General features: G+C 41.7%; 1 protein-coding gene and 1 long non-coding RNA gene across 27 annotated transcripts in view; one reads left to right on the top strand and one right to left on the bottom strand.

Moving 5' to 3' along the window:
- Window positions 1–23,186, bottom strand: LOC122182191. 24 transcript variants are annotated; one of them, XR_006179747.1, is made up of 7 exons: window positions 20,628–23,159; window positions 20,332–20,385; window positions 20,053–20,105; window positions 19,692–19,759; window positions 14,482–14,582; window positions 13,504–13,653; window positions 10,542–10,713 (listed from the first exon to the last, which is right to left on the bottom strand). It is a non-coding gene; the product is annotated as an uncharacterized LOC122182191 (long non-coding RNA). The 24 variants fall into 24 exon arrangements; XR_006179741.1 differs by lacking the exon at window positions 10,542–10,713 and adding exons at window positions 1–3,847; window positions 5,148–6,837 and having other exon boundaries at window positions 20,029–23,186; XR_006179730.1 differs by adding an exon at window positions 10,240–10,345 and having other exon boundaries at window positions 10,593–10,713; window positions 20,029–23,153.
- The window catches only part of SMARCA2 (SWI/SNF related, matrix associated, actin dependent regulator of chromatin, subfamily a, member 2), a 104,741-nt gene continuing 101,626 nt past the window's right edge, over window positions 22,262–25,376 (top strand). For 2 of the 3 annotated variants that reach the window (XM_042875278.1, XM_042875280.1), the window contains exon 1: window positions 23,871–23,976. The gene's annotated coding sequence lies outside the window, so the exon portion shown is untranslated. Of the gene's footprint in view, window positions 22,672–23,870; window positions 23,977–25,376 lie in introns of those variants that run through there. The other variant, XM_042875279.1, reaches the window with a different exon arrangement.

The raw sequence follows: 25,376 nt of genomic DNA, 5'->3' as shown, positions 1-25,376 counted from the left end.
TAACTGTTAATATTCAGCATGCATTTATGCTTTCCTTTATCATTGTGGATATGATAAACTTACTTTCTGTATGAAATGTTGTAATACTCCAAGCAGCAGTACAAAACACTCTCAAACGTGTGCTGATAGGAAAATCTAGCATTGCAGAGTTCATATATCAGAATATGTCACCTTGTGGGTGGTGAAAACACTGAAGTAATTGTGGCAAAGGCACTTGTCACACTGTCAGAGCCACATCTGATCCTACATACCACATTTTGAAATGCAGGAGGTAGAAAGTAATGACAAGTCACCCTGTGTAATAACAGAAATGAGATCATCAGAAAAGATGAATATTGCTACCAGGAAAAAAAAAAAAAAAAAAAAAGTGTCTTGTTATTTGTGTCTTCAAATTCTGTCTTGATATTTTACACTGCATGATGCTATGATGACTAAGGAGGAAGAAGCAGTGATTAAATTAAAAATCACAAGGCAACAGCCAGGTAATGTCCAGACCCAGGGCATGGGAGTACATTGTGCAGACAGAGACGTTGGGGGAGGGTACGCCATGAGACTGCCCCTATGCTCCGCCTATCCTGGAAAAAGAAGCACAAGGCTGGACAGCAAACGTGGGCAGGCTGGCTCCCAGCATCTACTCTCTTCCCAGGAGCACTGCTGGTCACCAGCCTGTGACTCCAAGACAGTCCACAGTGTTGCCTGAAAGATGGAAGTTTTGTGCAGCCTTACGTGCACTGGTCTGCAGTATGAACATGTTCAGTCTTTCCAAGTCATGTAAAGGAAACAGCTCACCCAGGCTTAGAGCATTATGCAAGCTCACTCTTTTTTTGTGAAGTACTGCAGAGATTAGTCTAAGTTATATCCTCAGAAGTAACTTGTAAGTAAAACTCAATTATTGAACATGTCTGGGCAAAAAGTACAATGAAATCTATGATTAATTCATAGCATGGATTTGTCTTAACTCAAAGCAGATGATGATACACCCTTTCCAGGGCCAGCTTCAGTGCCTCAAGCCATTTCTTCTTCAGTTACACCTCAAGCAATGATGACAACAGGTGTATTTCATCTTGTTCTTCCAGTAATTCTAATCTCTCAAGCAGGAGGAAGCATTTTCTTCAAGTGGTGCAATGTTCAGAAGTAGATAACATTGCTTGGAAGCCCTGAAGGAGTCTGACAGAAATCAACTCCCCATCCTCGTGACTCAAATTCCTCCAGTGAAATTCCTTACATCATCATCAAGCCTGTCAATAGGTTAACTCTGCCCATTTGTATGGTGATTCTCCATAACTATTTCATGTCTGATGCTTAACAAAAATCAGTGAATCAGTCAATCAGCCTCCTGAAAGACAAGTGATCTTCTATCATGGCATCTGTAATCACAGCAGGAGCAAGATGCTATTTTTAACATGACATCCTTAAAGCCATAGCCTTCTCAATTTTGATTGCATCATCAGCTTTCTTCACAGCTGTTAGAGACAGCAACCTCAAATCAAATAAGCATGTTTTAATTTTCAGAGTGCTGGTAGATTTAAGAACATGCTTACTGTTAAATGCATGCTTATATATTTTTAGGGTGCCAGATCCTTCACTTTTGTAAGTATGTATGTCTTCATTTGGAAAAAAAAAAAAAAAAGATTTTCTTTAAACAGAGATTTGAAGCTGCTCTTCTGAGTTTTTATACCAGCACTGATTTATAACTCAAGCCCTTTTATCAAGACTGACTGATAAAATATGCCTCATCTAAGGAGAATGGGAGGCAGGAAAAATGATCACTAAGATGTGCTTGTATAGACTTGCAGACTTTTGAAACAGAGAAATCTATTCAAGCGTGAAATGGGGCAGTGATACAGGCTCCCCAGAGCAGTGGACATGGCACCAAGCTGATGGAGTTAAAGAAGTCTGTACAGCACTCTTTGACGTAGGGTTTGGATTTGTGGTGGTGCAGTGTGGAGCCAGAGGTTGGACTCAGTGATGCTTGTGAGTCCCTTCCAATTCGGATATTCTGTGATTCTATGAGTCTATAAAATGAGACTAAAGTTGAAAATTCTGTTAGCATCTCCATTTTTTATGACCTAGAAAAGACTGAAAACAAGTTCCTCAGCAAACTCAATGGATGCAGAAAGGCACAAAAGGCAATGAATCTTCCAGGTAAGGAAGCATGCCTTCTTGTGCACCAACAAGTGAGGTAGAGCTGGAATGAGAGGAAGCCCCAACATTGTGTGCAACCACTGCTCAGCAGCAGCCTAGTGTGTTACCAGCATTATTTAAGTTACATATCCAAACCACAGCACCATCTGGAAGAAAATTCACTTCATCCAATCAGACTCTGTATGGACTGCTGTCCTCATTATCTGTGCTTCCCATATTGAATCCTGAACAAGGATGAGGCTTTGCCCAGCAGTCACATTGTGCAGAGTTCACTCACTTTAAGGAATGCATGTCAGTGCAGCTTCTTACTGAAGGATTGGATCCTTGGGGTGTCAACCTCACATACATAACATTTACTTAAATTTTTTTGTGAGCATAGCAGTTCCCTCCAAAAATGATTTTTCCCTAGCTAAACAAAGCCAACTATTTTGAGTATCTGATAATAGCAGTGATGACTATTATAGTTATTAACTTTCTCTTAAAAAGAAAAGCAGCCCTTCCATGAGACATTAAAATCACACACGGGATGTAATTATTTTTTTTAAGGTGGGAAAGCATGTAGGGGATATGAAATGAGCAAGCAAAGCGCTATGAGCAGTTTAAAGGTGTCTTGTCAGTCCACAACATCAACTACTGAATGGACAAGGAAGACAAGGTAAGGAAGACAAGGGGTTCAGTGGTGTTGCCTCCTTTCATAGTGATCTCCAGACTGGGGGTAATCTCTATGCCTGTTCCACATTCCTTGCCTGTATAGACTTTACAGCACAAAAAGCACACAGAACATATTTCAGTTCTATTATTTCATAGGTTTTAAATACACACCATAAGTGCTCCCCTGATAATGTATACTTACATGAACTATGTTCATGTAATGCTTTAATGCTGCTGTGGGTTAACCCCCATTGGCAACTAAGCAACACAGACTCGAACTTCTCTCCAACCCCTAGCAGGACAGGAAAGAAGAAAAGGAAGACTAGAAGTGCAAAATCTCATGAGTTGAGATGATATCTAATAAATGAAGAAGTAATAGAAAAAAGAAAGCAAAAGCAATCATGCAGAGGCAATTGCTTGTCACCTCCCATGGGTAGACCAATGTCCTACCAATTCCCGAGGAAATGATGGGAACTTTCCTAAGCTCTGTTCCCTCCATTTTACTGCTGAGCATGATGCTCCATCATGCAGAATAGCTCTTTGGTTAGTCTGAGTCATCTCTCTGGTTGTATACCCTCTCTGGTTAAATGCATCCACAGTCTCGTGAGAGTAAAGTGAGAAACAGACAGGGCTTTTATACTGTGTAAATACAAAGAAGGCTGTCATAAATACAAAAAAAAGCAAAGCTAAAATATTGGTTTGTTATCACCATTGTTTTGGTCACAAATTTGAACCACAACACTACAACAGATGGTATGAAGATTAACTCCATTCTAGCTAGAACCCATACAAACGCTTCTAATCAGTAGCTGCCAACTAACATATAATTCTAATTCTGGTTTATCTGGCAAATGTACGAGTCCTTTAGGTGTGCCCTTTGACATTCCCATGCTTTTTGCTATTACCATCAGTTCCATTTTCAAAATAAATACCTCTTTTCTCTCTCCGTGTAGTAAGACAAATTGCTTTTGCAATAAATACAGGTAAGTTGATTGAAATTCATTTTTCTAATATGTCCTCGTCATACTTTCCTGAACAGGATCTTCAGTTTCTAATGAAAAAAAAAGATAAATAAATAAAAAGATTTTACTGTGTGCAGCTATTCCAACTTCCACAATCTTAATAAAAAAAAGTAAATTAGATAGATTTCCTTTAGTTCACTTATCATATATTTGACAGGTTTAACTTGTCCGGTTAAGTTCTACCCACTAGCTTCTCTCTAAGCAATTTGTACTCCATAAGAATTATTTCACTGAGACTAAAATAAATTCAGTGGAGGTGACAATGGGAAGAAACCTTTTGAAGTCACTAGATTTGTGGTTGGCCACACCAGGCTTAGTGTAACCCTTCATCTTTATTAGAACCTGCAAAGCATCAGTAACTGGGCAACTGGAGGGCTCACAAGCTTGGGTGATTCTCTGTCTGCTTATAAAGTGGCAGTTGCCAATGTATCTGAACACCACTGGAAAGGCAGCTTGTTGCTGCAGGCCTGCAAACAGCATCCAGCTTAGCTGAGCTATTACTACCATGCCAGGCCTGTTCTACAGCATGCATGCACTGGCCTGGAAATAAAAGAAGTTAATTCGAGATTGTTTTTTCTGGAAGCTGTGATTTTGAGCTTTCTGGAACTGCCAAAAAAACAAGAAGCCCAGTTTCTTCTTTGCTGGGCAAGTGCTGTTGCAAATAGTAAAAAGAAAAACAAAAAAGATTGTCCACCGGCCATACTTAAGAATGAAAATATTGACAGCCAATCTCTTTTGGGATAATTCAGTAGCAGCATTATGCTTTCAGAAGCAGAAGCACAGCCACAGCATTATATCCATCCAGAGTTGTAGGCATAACATCACTTATCAAAGAACCTATGAGTGGGCTCAGGACCAGAGCAGCAGTGTGCTCGGACCTGCCAACAGCTGCAGCTGGGTATGAACAGATACCAAGATACATGTCCTTGAGGCAAAGTAGGACAACTCAGGCAGTATCCTGGGTTGCAGGCACATTGGCAGTGCATGAGGAAGAGCATTGCCAAAAGGCCAAGGAGCAAAATGCTTCCTCTTTGCTTATCACCGGTGAGGCACGTCTGGATACTGAGCCTGGGTCTAAGATGCCCAGAATACTGACAGTCTTAAGCCAGCTGGGAAGCATCATAGTTATTCATATTGAAGAGCTATCTCCATTCACTCTGGGAAACAACAGTAGCCTTATTTTATCGGAGACCTCAGTATCCTGGAGCAAGTTCAGCACAAGACACAAAGACAAGGAAGGTACTGGAGATCTCACATAGAAGAAAAGCTGGCCTGTCTAGCATGGAAAAGAGATGGCCCAAGGTGATATTATAAAAGTGCATACATTACCTATAGGAGAGAATAAAGAAGATGGAGTCAGACTCTTAATAATATCCAGTGAAGGTGGTAGAGGCAGTGGGCATATGCTGAAACACAAGCCATTTAAGTTAACCATGTGATTCTTTTCTTTTTTTTCTTTTCTATTCAGAGGCTGTTCAAACACTGCAACAGGTTGCTCAGAGGTGGTGTGTTGCCTCCATCCTCAGAAACATTCAAACCTAGTCAGACTCAGCCCTGAGCAACCTGATGTAGCTGATCCTGTCAGAAGAGCCCATCAACCCCAGTTCTACAATTCTTGTGGATTACATGATTACAATTAATTTCTTAGTGCCTAAATGCTTCCATGTGAAGAGACAGCTATTCTGATCTTACTGTCAACATGCAAAACAAGGGCAACATCAAGTTTTTTTTTACAGAAATTGAAGGGAAAGGAGAAAAAACTAGTTAACATCATGGTTATCTGAATCTGAACAAAACTTCACCACAGTACAAAATTATGTTGTGGCTGAACATTTGAAAAAGTGAACAATATATTTCTTCAGCATATAGAAAAGGTATAGTATACAGAGTTAAAATTCATCAAAATCAGAGATGATGTAAATTGAATGTACTTTTTAGCAGGAAAGTTCACAGAGTAAAAAGAATTGAGCAGTACATTAAGTAAACGTTCACTTCTCAACATTGCAAGAACAACATCTTGTGAATCTGAAGGCTTTGGAAAATTTGCCCCAGGAGCGATGAAGAGCTTCTAGACAGAAGAAATGGCTGAGTCTCAGTTAAATTTAACTAACGTGATTTAATTAACCCAATCCAAAGAGCATATTTTCCCTATTGAAATAGATGTTATCACATTTTCTTTAATTTTCAATGGTACAGGCCAATCTGTAGAGAAAGCGTAACAAGTCCATCACCTGAATCACTTCTCTCAAAATCCTTAGCCGTTTCGTGCAACATCTCTGAGATAAGCATCTACAAGGATTGTTTTTCTCTGCTAAGGAGGCCCTTCAGCATGACGCATGCTCAATTTATGGCACTTGAAGACTTGCCAGTATTTTACCCTTCGGTCTGTTTTTACATGCATCTTCCTCCAAGCGCCGCCCAGTCTGTCATAAACATTGGAAATAAGATGAAAGTCTGCTTGTTTTCATCTATGCAGTTTGCTACCTCAATTTAAATCGCTCTGCAGGAGGAAAACCTTAAACAATCACTGAAAATGGGAACATCTCAGTTTGGTCAGCTTTGAAGCTTCTTAAGAAATTGTGTTTCTAAGCCTTTGTGTTTTTCAGGTGAAATGAGTCATTTGAAAGATTTCTCTATCTATGAATGGATCACTTGTGAAAGTATTTTAAATAATGTAAGTGGGGCTATAAAAGCCTTGGTTAGCCAGGCAGCTAAAAGTAGCTTAACAGTTATTACTACTGGGGAGCGGTGGCAAAGTTATCCCACTTATAAAAATAGCTTTTGCCTCGTAATATTGCTTCTTTAGAAAGGAGAAATTTGTTCTAACTGTATTGTTTTGAATTGCTTAGGGAAGAATCCATCAGCCATAAGGTGACTTGCTGTTGAACTTGGTCAAAAAACTCTTAATAACTCCAGCAGATGCTTCTCAGTTTTAGGAAATGGAACTCCCCTTCTTCCACTCTTCTCTCTTTTGGAATCAGGGACCAGTATGACTGAAATCCAAGACCATCCACAACAACTGTTAAAGCAAAATCCGGAGTTAGTCAGTCAGTGTTTATACAACTTATGTGCACAAAGACAGTATCAGAGAAGCTTGATCCAAGTCCGTTTACTCTGATGAGCACTGCTAATATAGCCAACAAAACTGCTTGGGAGAAAGATTTTGAGATTAAACTGTGCATTTCCATGAGTAATAGTCCACACTTTTAAAAATTTTGACCTTGGATATCAATGTTAAGAACCTGCCTTTCCTTACTTATCCAGGTTTTCTGTATTGTTGGACACATGGTCATTCTTTTAAATACTTTCTCACAAGAGAGAGTAGACTCTACTAGATTCTCAGTACAGTTATTACAGTGATTTCTCTTTAAGTTACAGATGCTTTTAATGACTTGACATACAGAGTTCAACCATATTAGGAATGTAATTTATAAATACTACTATTATCTCAGTGCTGTACTTAAGCAACTGTTGACACTGCTGCACTCAGACACTTACTATCAGCATCGTTGTGGTATTGTGAGCCTGAAATCTAAAACTAAATCTCTGTTGTAAGATTTTTTTTTTCTAAGGAGAATGAAAAATGATGGCAGAAGGACCTCTTTATTTCCTGTAGCACACAGCTTAGTAGATATTCTTAAAGCAATATGTAATGACCAAAGAAATACGGGTGTCAACGTATGTATGGAAAAAAGTCATACCCATAAAGGATGCAGAGTCTGGAGGTTTCAAGAAGAACAAAATGAAAAACTGATTCCTGCTTCAGTATGTATCCTGCTGTTATTTAATTAAAAATAACACTGGTCTGGGCTCAGTAGCACATCATTCACCAACTGTAGTATTTTGGATGCCAAAAGTGCTCATTTTCAAATGTATCCTGTCAAAGGTAAGAACTGCTAGGTCTTTTGGATTCTCTTTCATACACATTTTCATATCTGTGATCGCCAGCTATTTCTTGCTTGCCAAACTTGCAAGGCCATAAATCTGCCAGAAAAGGTGCTAACTCATAGAGGATTACTTTTGGTGTTAATGGGAGTAGTAAGTCTCGGTAACATAAAATGCCTTTGTTGTCTTCTTTATTTCAGAGATTTCTGTTGAGCATTTGTACTGGTGCTTAATGCCACTAATACATGATATTTCTTGTAAATCAGTGTCCTCTGATACAGTTATATCACATGATATTCCCCATCATACAGTTAAAAAATAATTACATAAAAAAAAGTACACAGCTATAAATACTTCCTCTACCTGTGCAATAGCAGGTATATCAGAAGGAGCTAAATGGCATAGTGGCACAAAAATTATTGTTTTAGGTACATTCAGTTCTTTCTTTCATCTACAGTGGTTAGGAATATGTTCAGGGAGAAAAAGGAATAGCCATGGTCAGGGAAAAACAGGATAGATATGTATTAAATTCTGTTACATGTGTTGCATTTGGAGATGTATATAATGGAAGTTGAAAAATCTTTTTTCTTTCTGGACAGATCTTCAAGCTTTGTGAAGCTCACAGTAAAACATATATATGTATATATATTTGCAACTTTTGAAGAAAATGGAATCACAGTTTCTGCACAAAATGTGAACCTCTTATGGTCAAACCACTTACATTCATTTAAATTAAAGAACTATTTGCAAGTCATTGTGACAGAACAGCAATGCCCTTATTTTATTGATTTATGACTTGACACCTCTTTAAGGACACCCAGAGTATAATGGACAACAAAAACTCTGAAGCAGTCTGAAGGGATAACTTTCGCCTGTAATCTAACTCATAAGGTAAAGAACTCAGAAATTTACAATTTCTCATAGCTTAGCTATGAATATTTAATACATAAATCTAGTTGATTTAATAAATAAATCCTGGAGGGTTCAAAAAGTTATGTGAGCACTGCTATATATCTGAATCATTTTTGACTTTTTGTAGCCAGCTTGCATTTCAAGCATACCTACCCTGTTTTTTTGATTTCAAATCAAAGTGAAGATTAAAACAGACAGGATTCAGTATTTCCTTTAAACTCCAACTATTTTCACTACTTGCATCATATTACCTGTGAACGTTTGAATTATGGGAAATTACAAGAATAGCTGAATATCTGGAATAAAGACCCCAGAAATAATTGATCAAATAATTTTATTATGGAACAAAGATCAAATTACTTATAGAACTGATTATTGTACAGTGTTTGTAAAGTGAAACATCAAGACTGGCATCAGCTCCAACATCATTACGTAAGCTCAGTTCCTAAGATTATGCAGCATCTGTACCTTACAAGAAGATTGTGCTTTGGTTTAAGCTGTATAGAGACTACATTTTACACCAACCTGGTTTATAAAAAAATGAGAAACAAGAGGCTCTCCCATATTTGTGCCAAGAAATAGTGGGAATTTTCCCAAGAATTTTTCCATTCAGTATCTGAGCATGTTTACTAACCTACAACAAAGGTGTTACTTGGAGAGATTGCGTCTTTCCTGTCAAGATCTCTCACTGTGTTATGATTTGTGGATAGACCAGAAGCACATCTATGAACTACAAAGATAACCTGAAGTATCAGGGTTGTTGTGTTTTTGTTTTTTTTGTTTTTGTTTTTTTTTTGTAGAGAAAACACAAGATAATGTTGTACAATCACGTGAATGAAAGAAAAATATTGTACACATCCCGATTACTCTCTTGGAAGATATACTAATTTGAATGACACCAATTACCATTCTTTCTAATAGGTCAAATAAAATTTTAGCCTCATAGAAAAATGTATATGATGAATTTGTGGTATATATTTTTTAAATTCACTATGTATCATTTCATTTTTTCAAAGGAATTAAGGCAAAAAACCCACAAACTATACTGCAGATTCTAATGCAATGGTGAGAAAAACAACACAGCAAATCTTATTATTACATCAGGCCTCAAGGATCCACATGGAAGGAAAAGGAGACAGTGCTGACTTTTCCTGAGATCAGTGGGACTTCTCAGACACAGCTTTTCTGAAAACCAGATACTTGCTCTCCAAATTGTGGACAAAGAATTCCAAAGCCTTGTTTTAGAATCTACTTCAGACAATGGTGTCTTCTCTAGGGAGCACTGTTTTCCCTTCTGATGTGTATTTTTAATACTGAATCATACCAGCATCTACAGCCTCCCTGGGAAACCTGTTCCAATGCGTCACCACTCTCTGAGTGAAAAATTTTCTCATAATATCTAAATTCAATCTCCCCTGTCTTAGTTAAAACCACTCCCCCTTGTTCTGTCCCTGTCCACCCTCATGCAAACAGTTGTTCCCCCTCCTGTTCATACGCTCCCTTCAAGTTGAGGAAGGCCACAATGAGGTCTCTCTGCAGCCTTCTCCAAGCTAAACAAGCCCAGTTCCCCCAACCTTTCTTCACAGGAGAGGTGCTCCAGCCCTCTGACCATCTTAGTGGCCCTCCTCTGGACCCGCTCCAAGAGCTCCATGTCCTTCTTGTGCTGGGGGCCCCAGGCCTGGATGCAGTACTGCAGATCGGAAAGAAGCCGGTCGGTCATGAGCATATCACTGCAGATCAGCCACAAAAAAAAATGGTGCTGGGGCAAATGTTTATGAAATGAAAGATTTTGAAAATGAGTAATTATAAGTGAACAATTCATTAAAAATGATATTTTTAGCTTGAAAAATACATTCGGAAATTTCTTATTTTAGTAGAGAAAAGGCTACTTTCATTGAAATAACTAAGAAATTCTTGCACAAAACATAACATTTGCTTTCTTTTATTTTGATTTGTCGAAAGAATTCCAATACATACACTTTTTCAGAAGAGAATATTTTAGGAAGGCTACATTTTTGCCTTTTTGTGGGTTTTTTTCTTTTTTCTTTTTCTTTTTTTTTCCGTATGGGGAATACATTTTAAGACATTGCAATCGAACCTGTTAAAATACAAAAAAAAAAAAAAAAAAAAAAAAAAAAGGCTGTTGGCATTGTTTTGTCTTTAGCATGCAAGCAATTTAAACAACCTCAGAAATGCTTAGGAAATGGCACAAGGTAAGTCTTCAGTAGACAGCAGTCTGTTACTGGGTGATTTCACCCTAAGCATGAAGATATTTAAATATATTTTTTTTCACATTACCTCTGAGCACATTGCTTTTCTGATAGATCTGCGGTTGAGTCTGCCATCAGTAAAAATCACTGCTGGAGCTGCTACGAGAGACATGCCAGACTCTTTGGAAAATTTTATTTATTTTGTTCTCTTGGCTTTGTAAGAGGCATTACAAGTATTAAAGCAGAGTAGTCATTAAGATTACAGTTGAGGAATGATTAATTATCTCCCCTCTGTCACCTCCACATATCTTCCCTCTGACCCGTTTCTCTCTTCTTTCCCTCGCACTCTGTGGACCAGATTCTGATTGGTGACATCAGTGATGCTGAGATCAGAAATTGGCTCATCACTTTTATTTTTCCCTTGCCTTCCCTCTAATTTGCCTTTTTCTGTGCTTCTCTTCGCAGACTCTTCACTGCAGCTCCCAGCACTTTGCAGGTATCCTTGACTACAGCTCTTATTCCCCAATCTCTGGCCAGCTGGAGCAGCTCCCTGGAATGATATAATCTAGATTGAAGGCAGGTGGCCAATCAGCAAATGAGCAACTTGTTGGCACACAACATAAGTGACTCAGCCACTATTTGGTCCCATCTTACTGTCTTAAATATGGCCAAAAAATAGATGTGGAGAGTGGACCTTGAAGAAGATGACTAGTGAAATGCATGAATCAAAAATAAAACCTGGCTTTTAAGAAACAAAATAAAGTCATAGTTCTACCCAATCAACAACCTACCTGCAAGGCAAAACTAGCACAGACAGATGCTGTAGTGGATTTATATTGTGTTTTTAAAGTGGGACAAAAAGAGTTGCATTACGAAGTTCTATGATTAAATGGATGGCAGAATTTCCATGGGATGGGAAATCCTAACAAATCTTTAAAGCTGTTCATTGTACAATACTGTAGATGTAACATGAGGTTTGTATATGTATCCAATCCTGAGTAAGATCTAGGCACAAACAAATCAATATGCATGTCATTTGAACACATTTACAAAGCTCTACTTGAATTAGAAATCAAAGGACAATCTCCTGCAAACATTTCCACCTACATGAAGTTGCTGAACAAGTTGTTACAAGGATAAGTCACTGCTTATTTTCATTGCATTTTTTGGGAAAGCTTGAAATTTTCAAGAAGAAATTTTTAGTACATGGAAACTGAATTGAAAACCAAAAGTTTTTAAACATGCCTGTCATCATTCATGTTGAAAACGTTGTCATAGAAGGCCTTGGAAATACCACTTCCAATTAACTTCCAGCAGTTAATTCATGCAGTTCAGGGAAAAGGAGATTTACCATGTCAACAGATTCAACACTTTCACTAGATAGACCACATAGGAGAAATATGCCATGAGCATACTGCATTAGGGTAATTGTAGGCCTTTGTGTTTTCAAAGTGGAGATCGTCTGTCTTGCAAGAATTTGGGTGCTTGGCCAAATTACAGTAGTGAAAAAAAGGTTCACAATTGTGGCATGCTGAGACAGAAGTTCTAACATCATTTGTCAACATAGCTCTGCATACTTGAAAAGAAGGGCAGCGTTAGGGATCTCAGCAGAAGTGTCTGCACAGTTTACAAACCCAGTTTAGCACCCAGAGCCAATCAATGCTGTTTTCTTTAACACAACACACAAAAGAAATGAACAAGAAAAATGTGGTGGTTGTGCGCAGTATAGTTCCAGTACCCTTTGGCAGGAATTCATTTGCTGTTATCTAAACTGGAAAGGAAATAATTTTCTAAGACAGACCTATATCAAATGTGTGTGCTTTCAGAAACAGACAAAGTTCTACCTGTGATGCCTCAACTCCCATTTGTACAATTATTTTTGTTTGCTTATTTTTTAAATCAGTGCTTTATTTTCCTAAGGGTCTTTGTCAAAGTCTGGTCAGACAGCATGACATAAAAACCAGTATGCTTGAACCTGACTGATCTGTGTGATGCTCTAGTTCCTTGCAAGGCTCATGATAAATATCAGTCCTTTTCACAGCAGATTTTCTACTCACCAGTGCCTGTTAATAGTCAGAAAGGTTCTTGAGTAAAATGATCCCACAGTGTAAAAGAAACAATCCACCTACACGTTGAATAACACTGCCTGAAAATGACACTTTCTTAATGACTGAAATTTGAGATCTCTTGGCTGACTTTCCTCAGTTCAGCTTTAACCTCTCCAGTATCACAGAACTGGTAAAGTACTTGTTTCTTAAATTAATTATCACTGCCTTGACTGTAATAGAAAATAGTGTAGCAGTGTAAGTAATCCAAGATAGTGTGTTAAGAGGGTGAGTTGTTTACAATCTCTTTGCAATTTCATTTATCCCTGAGATCATCCAGCTATAGTCACAACAGCTTCTACATGAAGTTACTTATGTGGAATCTACCAAAAACACCTACCTGATGAAACACTGCATAGAAATGAGTTTTGAAGTACTACAACAGCTATCAGCAAAAGCTGCAGTAGCCATGAGGACGAAAAAGAACTGATTCAGTCAACTAGACTTCCCACTAGCTGCCAGGAGCCCCCATTTCACATTCCTTGGCCTGAATTTTCTCCCATGGATAAGTATTAACTCTGGGTTTTTTGTTTCTTGTTTTTTCATTTCCAGCATGGTGTCTCTCATTCTTACCTGCTCTTGTACTGTCTCCAATCTTCACTCTCCTTTGTTCTTCCCTTTAATATACAGATCTCCATTCTTCTCCCAGACAGACTTTCATAACTAACTAGGAACAGAGAAGTCACTGTCAGGTCTCGGGTTCATCTTTATATTTGAGAACAGCTACAAAACAAAAACAAACAAACAAAGAACAACAAACAAAACAGAAAATGGGTATTTAGAAGTAGCAACATTCTCTGCTGAGATCCTTAATTCTTCAGAAAAGCCAAATTGTTGCAGATTTGGTATGTAACAGGACAGGGAGAAGAGGATAGGTATGAATACATTAACAATGCTAATAGTGAAGCCGCATCTCAGAGAAGCCCTGCCAGATTTTTCAGGGTAATGTAGTCCCATGCTCTTGAGTGCTACTCTCTGTGGGTGCTGACTTCACAGCTGTGCAACCCACTTCTCCACTGTATTTGGGTTATTCCTCAATAGTCCATGAGATTTTAACAACTTTGCCCATGAACTGAAACACGGCTGTGCTCCTATTGATATTACTCATTCACATGGTCCAATCTCTTCTATCCAGAAATCTTTAACTGATTATATGTACAGGTTTATGGGGCTCCCGTATAGGCCAAATTTGGCCAAATTTGCCACAGCTAGAAGTTTGTCCAACCATCTAATTTGTTTTTAAGTGGGTAATTTCTATTTTATGTTTTGGATAGTTTCAGAATCAAATACAACAGTACTTTTAGGTTTAATGGCTTGGATCTATCCTGCATAAGGATTTCTGCAACATCTATGTTCTCAGGAGTTATTTGTGAAAGTCCTCCCTGTAGTGGATTCAGAGGCAGCAATGGTTGTGCATTTTCTTTCTTTTAGAATTGCTCCTAATATAATTCCTTCCAAGTGTCAAAGACCCAGCTTGTTTGAAGTCTTGCAGGTAAAAAGGATGCACTTTTGGCTCAGGAAAATCAAGAAGCAGTTAGAACAGCAGAATACCTGCTTTGCCTGTGCTGAGAAGACAGCAGTCAGCTTCCTCAGTGTCCTCTGCAACCTGAACAGTCAGTTGATTTTAGTTTCTACTTGCATAACCGTGGCAGCTGAGGAAAAAGTTGAGGGATGTAAGGTGGTGGCAGAAACAAGCATTAGCAACAAGGCACTGAGTCCATTTCTACTACTGGCTATCTCCCACATAAACAGAAAAGGCAGCAAGCTCAGTCCTTTCTAAGCAGCATGCTTTGTATAGGAAAGTAGCTGGAAGCAGCAGCGTAGCTGAATGCAGGAAGAAGATGGAGAGGATAGAGATACCTGTAATCACAGATTACATCCATTTTTTCCCCTTGCAGGAACGTTTATCACCAACAATCAAACAGAAGGAGGGAGTTATGATTACAAATCCTAATTTATTAATTAACAATAATGCACCACTTCTGTGATTTTTGTTTATTAATCTTTTTAAGAACAAACAAAATGTTTACTGTCATGCAGGATAATGATTGCTTTGCAAGAGATTTCTAGAAATTTCTATGAAAATTTTTGAAATTTTATGTCTGTTTCAGGCTTTATGTAACTACATCTCAATTACACTGTCACCAGTCTTCTTTATTTTCTTGTTACTCCCCTTAAGAGTAGGCCGTATTAGCATATTTTCTTGTAAATGGTGCTGCTTTAGTTTTCTTGTTCCAGGGGCTCTTTTAAACAACAGCTAATACTAGTTTCCACTTGTCTTTTAAATGTGATCTTTTTTTGTTACAGAGGGGACAGTTATTTGCCCACTCTTGCTCAGACCACTTCTATCTACCCACTCATAAACTTGTCTTCTTTCCTTGCTAATGGTTCATAGAGGATCCAGTCTAAACAGAGTTTCAGAAACTCAAAGCAAAATGTGGTGTTTTATGTTTTTTTAAATCTTTCTTATTGAGTTAACCATGAAGCTTAGTACAGTTATGTACCTGTGCTGCATGGCAGTCTACATACCACAAATTGCAGCATGTAGCATTAACTACTGCTAGCATACGTGAACTGAAACTTCAGCATGCATACAGCATCCATACTTTTCATAAAATATGAGTTGCATCTGTGTGCAATAATGTGTGATAATTTGTTCACAGTGGCAAGCCCTATGAAAAGACTGATGGCAACAGAGGCAAAAGGTGCACAGCCACAGTCCTTAATGTTATCATGAGCGTTTATCAGAGTAAATGGTGGCAACACTGTGGGACAGGAACACATTCCTGATATTCCCACAAAAAATCCATTTATTTTGCTAAATAGGATGTAAAACAAAAGGCCAGTAAGTAATACAGATAACTATTTTATATTAACTGGAATTAGCAAGTCCCCTAGATTTAGTTCTGTTTGAGACACTTCTCCAGTACAACTCCACTGTTCCTTGATGGTCTATTTTCATTGATACTTTCATGTTGTAGCTTGAACAACCAAAACATGAGGTTTTATACTTAACTAATTTTTCCTAAGTACTAGCATGTCAAGATTTTGTGGCCTCCTTCTTTGTAATATCTTGCAGTAATAGTTTTCAAGTGTTTTCATGTCCTTTGAAAGTCTTTATAGCATCAATAACTACCTCAGATAACAAAGAATAACTGAATCTTTCCCTAATTTTGGGAATGGCCTCCCATTTACAGATCTATGTCATTGCTCTTAAGAGATCATTCTGCGTATATTTTAGAGCAAAAAAGTCCTCATTAAACCCATTTCACAGAGAAGCTCTAGGTAATTTTAAGAAGTGGTAGAATTACCAGAAATTCATAAGAGCTGAGTAACTGCAACAGTTTTATACAGAGTATGGAAAGTGAAAGAAAGAAAATCCTTTCTGTTTCTTGATAGTTTTTAACAGAGTATTTGAAAACTATAGGTAACTGGCTTGTCACCAGAACTTAAATCCTGACTATCTTTATCAGGAATGAGCTATTTTCAGGCTACTCAATATGAGTATCCAGTTCTGTTCCTTCATTTACAAGTGAAAGAACAAACACATAAATAAATAAATAAAGCTTAAAAAGATTTTTTTTTTTCCCTCATTAAAATATAGTTTGGATGACTCTGTTTCAGGAACAAAGCATAAAGCTTTCTTTGAGATAGTTAGAAGTTTTCAGACTACTAGAAGCCTTGAAGTCTTCTTATAAACGAAACAGGACAATAAGTTCATGTTTTGAATGTGATAACGCTCTCCCGCATTCTATCTGGGGGTTAAAGAGTGCTTGGAAAGAGATGTAGGGTTCTGACTCATAGGTATTGCAGTACACTGCTGCAGCAGTTAAAGACATTACAAACACAGGCTGTTCCGTCTTCTGCCAGCCACGACAATGGAGCGTCCCAGCCACCACAATGTACAGTTTCTTCATCAGATTTTATTTCCAGTTCAACAAAAGAGCAGGGTGACTTTGTGAAATGGGCAGTGACAGTATCTTTTTTCTTTTTTCAGTTTCTCTTTTTCAGGCAACACTCTTTAGTGTTCTCTTAAAGCAATACTTTTTACTATTTACTATTGAAACACACATTCACTCATTTTTTAAAACATCAATATACACATTCAGTTCCATGCTATACCTCCTCAGCTGGGAACTTATTTAAGCCCATCAGCAGATGGCCAGATGCCTAACCAGCCCTAACAACAAGCTCCTCTTCCACATCGTTGCAAGACCAATGCAAAAGCCTGTTCCACATCCCTACAAATCGACAGAGCTCCATGGTAGAATTCACCACTTTACAGCTTTGGCTCAAAAGCAGTGCCATATCTGCACTTTAGCTATAATGATTGCCACTAGAGTAGTGGAGTCCAACTTCCACCAGTAGCTTATGAACACTTTAAGAATGAGGTAGACAAGCCTCAAGAACATGCTGTTTTCTCCTGACTCCACCACACCAAATGTTAGTAATATGGCTGATGGGAGTGGGAAAGAAAGATTGCCAACAAGTTAGTGTAGTACTAAAACATCCTGTGTGAATCAAATAGAATTGGGGTCTGAGATGTGCTACACAACAGCTGTCATAAGAGTGGTATTTGTACAATCAGAAGATCTCAGCAGTTTCTCACAGAAGGTATCTAGCAAAACTGTAAGTACAGTCTTCACTGCTGAGTCCCATCTATGGACAGCCTTTTCAATATTCATATGTCATTTCAAGAATTAATAAATGCAGTGTTTTCCAAAGTATGAAGACAACATGTAGGCTACAGCTGTTTTGAGAACAAACTGCATAGCTTAATGTCCTTAGCTATCTCAGTTGTATAACATAATGTTTGTTGCACAAGACAAACTGGACAGTAAAAATACCTTACCTTGAAGCTTCTAAGCACATCATAATGACTTATGCAACTAAGTGACTCAAGGAGATTAAAATGTCTTGCAATAAAATAGTGCTCCACAAGTTTGAGTCTAGCAAGCTTACAGGCCAGTGAAAAGGATTGCTAAGGGTGAACAGGCTCTAATTCATGAAGAAAGCAAGAAAATGCAGCAATGAACACAAACCCCACAAAACATGATAAGTTAAGAGAATTTACCTGCGATAGATTAGGAACAAGTATACAGTTGATCAATTTATTAAAGACTCTATAAACAGCACACAGATCTTTTTATTATAGAGATATCTTTGATTTGTTGAAAATATATGGATTTAAGGCTTTAACTGATTTACTAATCACTTATATGAATTATTATGGATGGATGTCCCTTTCTATATTCAGCAATTTTCATAAAATCATATAATATTGTGAGCTAGAAGGGACTCACGAGGATCAACTACAATCTGCCTCCACTCAGGATCACCCAAAATTCAAACCATGTGTCTGATGGCATTGTCAAAACACTTCCTGAGCCCTGGCAACTCGGGTCTGTGATAACTATTCTGGGGGGCCTGTGCCAGCGCTTGACCGCTTTCTTAGTGAATAACATTTTTCTAATCACAAAATGATGTAGGGATTGGAAGGAATCTCTGGAAATCACCTAGACCATATACTGATAAAGCAGATTTCCTAGAGAAGGTTGCACAGGAAAGATCTCTAATAATTTCCAGAGAAGGAGATTCCACAACCTGACCCTTTCCTGATACAGCTCCATGCCATTCCCTCAGGTCCTGTCACTGTCAACACAGAGCTGGATTTCCTATGATGAGCTGCAGCTGCCATGAAGCCTTCCCTCAGCCTTCTCAGCTTGGGGCTGAGAACACCCAGAGACCTCAGTTGCTCATCTTGCCCTCCAGATATTTCGCAATGTCCATAGACTTCCTTCTCTAATAGCTTTATATCTGTATGTTTATGCTCTGTATATAGTCCCATGGTGAATGACTTATTTTGACTTTAACATCAACTCAGTGAAGATAAACAGCCAACTATTCTTACAGCCTACCCAGAGTGTGAACATTAAATTAGGAAAGTCTGGACATTGACAATGCCAGTATATTTCAGCTGAAATCAAGCCCTATACCTTAAATCACGTACCCTCATTACCAAGCAACCATATTTCATTTCCATGCATCTGATATCACAGAATGGTTTGTGTTGGGCCTTCAAGATGAACTAGTTTCAAAACTTGTGCTATGGGCAGGGACACTTCCCACTAGATCAGGCTGTCCAGAAGCCCATACAACGTAGGCCTGAGCCTCCAAAGATGGGATGTCCACAGCTTCTCTGGGCAATCTGATCCAGTACCTCAGAACCCTCATTGTGAAGAATTTATTGTTGACATCAAATCTAAATCTACCCTGTTTTAGATTAAAGCTTTTATCTCTTGTCCTATCACTACATGCCCTTGTAAAGTTCCTCTCCATCTTTGTTTTGGGTGAACATTTGTTACTGGAAGACTGATGCTCGCTGAGTGTTTCTAGAGACCAACAAATGGATGTTAGCACAGTGAGGCAGTGGGTGGTGTGTTTCAGTAGCAGTGGCAACAGTGACAGTGGCTCTCCTCTCCTGGTGCAGATTTTTGTAAGCACAGCATGCAGGCTCGTTCATTGTTAGTGAAAAAACATAGCTAATGGTGGCAAACTACATTGAAAAATAGTGTTTTGTAGCTGAGAATTTGCACTATCAAATGGTGTTATTGTGCTCTTTGTATCTGTCTTAGTTTCTGTGGCAATAAATAAGTTGTATTACTTTCGGAGCAATCAGTATATGTAACAGTGTCTTATCCAGAATTTTTGTGAAAGTCACCCCTTCAAAAGGCTATTGCCTAAACTCATTTATTTCTTACCTATATTCATACCGTGAGGTAGAACAGATCCTGTAATAAATGAAATGTCCTCTACGTTTTCTTTTTACCTTAATTAAATTGAATCACCCAAATATTCATAATCACACATTGTTTATTTTTTCCAGTACAACACATTCACAGCCTTTGCTGCTTACATGATAAATATTCTACTGTGTTAATTTTCCTTATGTGCTCCCCCACTGCACTGCGTTTTGCACAGTTCTACAAGTGGCAACACTACAGTAAGCACTTGTACTCAGAGACAAGCACCAGCTTGTCAATTCAATAAACTCAAGTACAAAGTAAAACACTTGCATGAACACAAAACTTGCACTACCTGGGTAGGAAGCAAAATACTAACTTCTAGAAGAAGCAAGGAAATGCACAGGATCAACTCCATTTACCTCTGCTTTTCTGTAGAGTAAGAAAGAAAATGAAGCAATGGAATTGGGTAGACCATAAAACAAACACAAATGTAGTACCACTCACACACAGACAAACCAATTGTTTTGGAATGCACTCATGAACACTCCTTAGACAAACTAAATAATTATTCCCCTCTATTTGTTCTCCACTGTTTAGCTTTGAGAAGATCTCAGCTGAATATTATCTTCTGGACATCACATACAAATAAACACACCTTGAGAGTTTAAAGCAAATGAAGATACTTTGAAAGACACTCTCTCTTCTAAACCTATGAGGAAAGTTGAGGAAAATTTATATCTTCAGGAGAAAAAAAGAAAAAAAGAAAGACGAAGGGAAAAATGGTCAGACATACCAAACACATTCATGGAAGTTAATTTAGAATTGAAATTATAAATTAAATAACTATTACCTCTTCCACAGGAGCAAGAAAAATTCTAGTCATATCTAATTAATTGCTTTGTTGTCAATTATATCAGGCTATGATGTGCCATTTTAATCTGTCACACTCACCCATATTACATACCACAGATCAATACATGGGTAGGTAGAATATCCTTCCTTTTAAGATTCACGTGCTTCAGCAATAAAAAGTACTGTCTCCAATGCACAATGGACAGGACATAAGAAGACTTCTGCAGAGAGTACAAGTAAAAGAGACACTTTCCAGGATTTCTTATATCAATAATTTACTTAATCATCACAGGGTTTGCGTTGACTCCTTAGCAGAAAGGAGAAAGGGGGTGGGGAGGGAGTGGAAAGTAAAGGAAAAAAAATAAAAGGCTGCTGCTTCTCTTTGGTGTAAGCCAGACACATGAACTATCTTGATGTGTAACATCAGACATTCCCACCTTATTGCAGAAAACCCATGGAGGCCAGTCTGAGGTCCCCAGATGATGATGATCTAAATGACTTCACCATATGGCAAGAAATATCTCATCTTTACCCCATTTTCACCTTTCAAAACTTCCATTAAAGTTCAAGCATGTAAATAGGACTTTCCTCCAGGCATTTTGAGGTAAATACTCTCTACCAAAACAGCAATCAACATTATCAGAAACTATCAGACATCTATTTTCTTAAAGCAAGTCTTCACTTTGCTCACTTAAGGCTTCCCTGGGTATATTTTAAAAAATAATAATCCATTGTTGTTGTTAATTGCATAGAAACCTGAGCATGTAGCCACCTCCATGGAATGTCGTAGCTTTAACTCATTTTCACTGTCCACCTTAACCTTAGCAGCTGGACTTTGCTGAGGACTGAGGCACTAAAACAAACAAACAAGCCCCTGATTTCTGCCATTTCTGCTGCAATGGCTGTAACTTCTGGCAGAGAACTATCAACACAAATTGTTGCAGCAAGGCCTTCTTCTGAGGTAGTGGTAGGCAAGCTGCAAATGTAACTGCAGCTCCCTGATGGCTATCATTTGCCCTCACATTTTTAAGTTTTGCTAAGACAAATTAATCAGTGGGAAACTAATTAATATTTTCATTTTGCTATTCATGAAGCTTCTCCCACTCAAGTCTCATGCACAAAACTGTTATTGATCCTATAAGTTTCACTAAGTGTTTTTAGATTAGTTGAATATCCTTTCTTTGATCCTGACAAAAAAAATAAATCTAACCTCTCAGTCGGGTTACCAATCAGATTAATTCATACTTTACCAAAGAGCAAATGGAAAAAGTTTGACATTAACAATATACCCACTCATCTGAAGCTTAGCTGTTCCAAACAGAGGCAAGAAAATTGGCTGCAGTGCCCTCCTAAAAAAAGGTAATTGTTTATTAAACATAGGTACACTTATCTCAAAGCCTAATTTTGCATTTCTTCTTTATTTTCTGTATCCTTTCTTGCAAACAAACAAAAAACAAGAACAAAAAAACAACCAATCAAAAAAAAAAAAAAAAACCCACAAAAACTGGCTTGAGCTGGTTTGTAATCGTTTGAATACTGCCAAGTTAAAGAGCTGGCACACTGTGCTACATAGCACAGAAGCTTCCACTCCATTGCTTGGTGTTTGCTTTCCATTTTGGACACATGGAAAAAGCGCAGGGCCTGCAGATTAACTCTGGGAATTGATAAAAACAAACATCCAAAGAATCTGCCCACCAGATACCTGTTTATAGTTATGGTAAGATGAAAATGAAAGGAAAGAGGAAGAATCCTTTCATTTGTGTTAGAATCAATTCCCAAGAACGCGAGCTACGATTCCAAGACGCTGGATTGCAACTTAGAAAGCGAGTTTAAACTTAAGTCTCACATCACTCGTGGATCACAGTTTTAAGTAGCGATTGTGGATACTTGTATACACAGATTTGAAAGCGTTTCCATTTCTTTCATTTTCTCGATGTCGCTCACAAAAGCAGTGATGAACTGAGAACAGCACCTTCCCTAGTTGTTTTATTGGACACTCAGCGCTTCCCGGCGTTATCACCAATTGTCTGACAGTTATCTAACGGCATTTTGGCAGTGAATTCGAGCAACAATCAAGACGAAGCTAAGGATCGAGCGACAACACCTCGGAAGACACATAACAACAGACTTTAGCACTGCATCGGTAAGTCATAAGCGGGTAGCTACCGCTCACATTCCACCAGCAATAAAGGCCCAAAGCAGCCGCAGAACAACACCCGCCGGTGCTCCGGGTCCTTACACCCGGTCACTTACTCCAGCAGCGCAGCATCACGTTAAACGCAGGCGAGTGAGGGGAGCGGCAGGCTTTCCTTCACCTTAAACTGACCTCTTGCAAAGCGTGCGGCCCGCAGGACAGGCACACCACCTGCAGAGCGGCAGGCTCCTTCCTCGTGACGGGGTTAGGACCGCGCGCACCGCCGCACTCTGCCTGCCGGCGTGCTCGTGTCTGAGCAGCCCGTGACGGCCTTTTCAGAGCGCGGCCCCGCGGCGCCGTTACATAAACAGCGGTACCTTCCGCCAACAGCACCGGCGACGCGCCGCCTCCCGTGGGTACGCGGCCGGGATCGGATAAAGCCCCTCCGGCCCTGGAAGCGGGCGGCGTGCCGAGCGCAGCGCAACGGCGCCATTTACCCGCCCGCACTGCGCCGTCACCGATTTGCCGCCGCTCCTCGCGGCCTCCCGTTGGCACGGGGCTCCGGCGGAGCGCGGCGCCGCGGCGGGATGGGGGGCGGCTGCCCCGAACGTTCTCGGCCGCCTCCTCGCCGCGCCACGGCCGCGGCCACGAAGTTTCAGTAACGCCTTTCCGCGAGCCTTTTTGTTTGTGCGCGCGTCCCTTTCCGCAGGCAGGTGTCCCGCGGCGCACGCCGCCAGGTGCGGGACGCCCCGCCGCCCGCCGCCCTCCGCTCGGCTCCTCCCCGCTCCGCCCCGCGGCGGCGGGCCGGCCCAGGCAGGCCTTGGGGCAGCATCGCGCTTCCAGCACCTTCTCCACCTATCCCTGCGCCGCCCGCCGGCGCCTCCTCACGGAGGTGGCCCCAGGCCCGCGCTCCGCTCCGCGCGGGCGGGCGGGCCGGGAGGCGGCGCGGCGGAGTCTGGCGGCGGCGCGGCTGTCGCGGACGGAGCAGGGCGCATTCCGCACCCTCCGCTCCACGGCCTCCCGGATGAGCGACGGGCGGCAGCGGCCAATAGGGGCGCCCCTTCAGCGCGAGGGGGCGGGCAGTCCCCGCCGGCGGACCAATGGGAACGGCGCTTCCTGAGCCGCGGCGGCGGCGGCGTCGGCGCGGGGAGGTGGTGGAGGGGGGCCGTGGGCGGGGCCGGAGTTTGGGAAGCGGAGGGAATGGCTGTCACCGGTGAAGTCATGCTCGGCGCCTAGCCTCTCTCCGGCCCCTCTCCGCTGCTCGCCCAGAGGCAGCGGCGCGACACCCGGCGCGGTGCTCCGCCCGAGCGGAAGGTAAACGCGCCTCGCCCCCCGGGGCCCCGCGCCGTCAGCTCCGCACAGCCGCCCCGCGCGCTCTTGGAGCGCAGCCCTGGCCGCCCCCCGCCCGGTACACCCCGGTGTACGCACCGCGAGCGCGGCGCGGGGAGAAGAAAGTTTGGATGCGGTGTCGGGGGAATAAACCCCACACGTATGGTCAGGGGAAGGGGACCGCGAACGCCTGCGAGCCGCGCGGTTCGGCCGCGGTTTTTCGCTCCGTCCTCAGCGGGGACGGAGTCGGAGCGGGGAGCTGCGCCTGGAGCCGCCTGCCCCTGCTGCGTGGCCCGGGTAAGTTGGGGCGTCCTGCGGCGGAGCGGGGTGCTGTGCTGTCCCCGCGACGCTGCTGGCACCTGGAGGCCGCGGGCTGGGCGCCTGTCACGGCGCGGGAGGGAGGCAGGGAGGCGGGGAGGGCCGCGGCCCCGCGCGGGGCTTCCGCTGCCTCCGGTCCGATCCCCGCGGGCACCGCGCCTGCCCGGCCCCCGCCCAGCACAGTGGCACACAGACAGACACAGACGCACAGGCGCACGGACACAGACGCACACACAGAGACGCAGACACACACACAGAGACACAGACACACAGACACAGACACACACACAGAGACATAGACACACACACACACAACGTGCGCTCGCGGTTTGGCGATCGCCTTTCCAAGCGAAAAGCGTTTTATTTCCGGTGTGCGCGGAAATTTTTTTTTTTTTTTTGTTATTGGATCGCACCAGGCTTTGCCCCAGCCGCGGCTACGGGACGCGGCGCCGCTCAGCGCCCTGCCGCGCCGACAGAGCTCGGCACCTGGAAAAGTTCTCTCCTTGCCGGGGCGGGCGGAAGATCAGGAAGCGGCCCCTCCGCTCGCGGACACGTTCGGTGCCCGTGACGCGGAGGCGGGGGCGCGGTGCGGCGGGACACCCGGCCGGGCTCTGCCCTGAGGCGCGCCCCGGGGCGAGCCCGCCCGCCGCGGTCGCCGCCGAGCCCCGCCGCGGTACGGATCCGTACGACCCGGCCGGGTGGAGGAAAGGAGCGGGGCCGCGTCTCCCCGCTCTGCGGAGCCTTTGGACCGAGGCGAAAACTTTCCAGAAAGGCCGGAGGGGCGCGCGGGGCCCGGCGGGGTGCAGCCCGCCGCCTCGCCGAGGCCTACGTTCCTCGGCCGGGCCGGAAGCCGCGCGGCGCTGCCGAGGCGCTGCCCTGCCCCGCGCGGGCGGTGCGTAACGGTCCCGCGGACGCCGTCTGGGAGCCCCGCGCGCGGGGTCGGAACCGACGGCGGGCTTCGGGTCCTGCCTGCTCCCTCCCTCCAAAATTTGTTACGTTTGCACACAGCTGGGAAAGTTACGGTCCTTCAGGCTGCAGCCAAAGTTACCGTTAAATGTTTTTTTTTT

This window comes from Lagopus leucura, unplaced genomic scaffold, assembly GCF_019238085.1.
Source record: "Lagopus leucura isolate 7727_CA_CO unplaced genomic scaffold, USGS_WTPT01 Super-Scaffold_100014, whole genome shotgun sequence".
Classification (NCBI taxonomy): Eukaryota; Metazoa; Chordata; class Aves; order Galliformes; family Phasianidae; genus Lagopus; species Lagopus leucura.
Note: the sequence above shows the minus strand (reverse complement) of the source record. Positions and strands in the feature narration are given on the sequence as shown.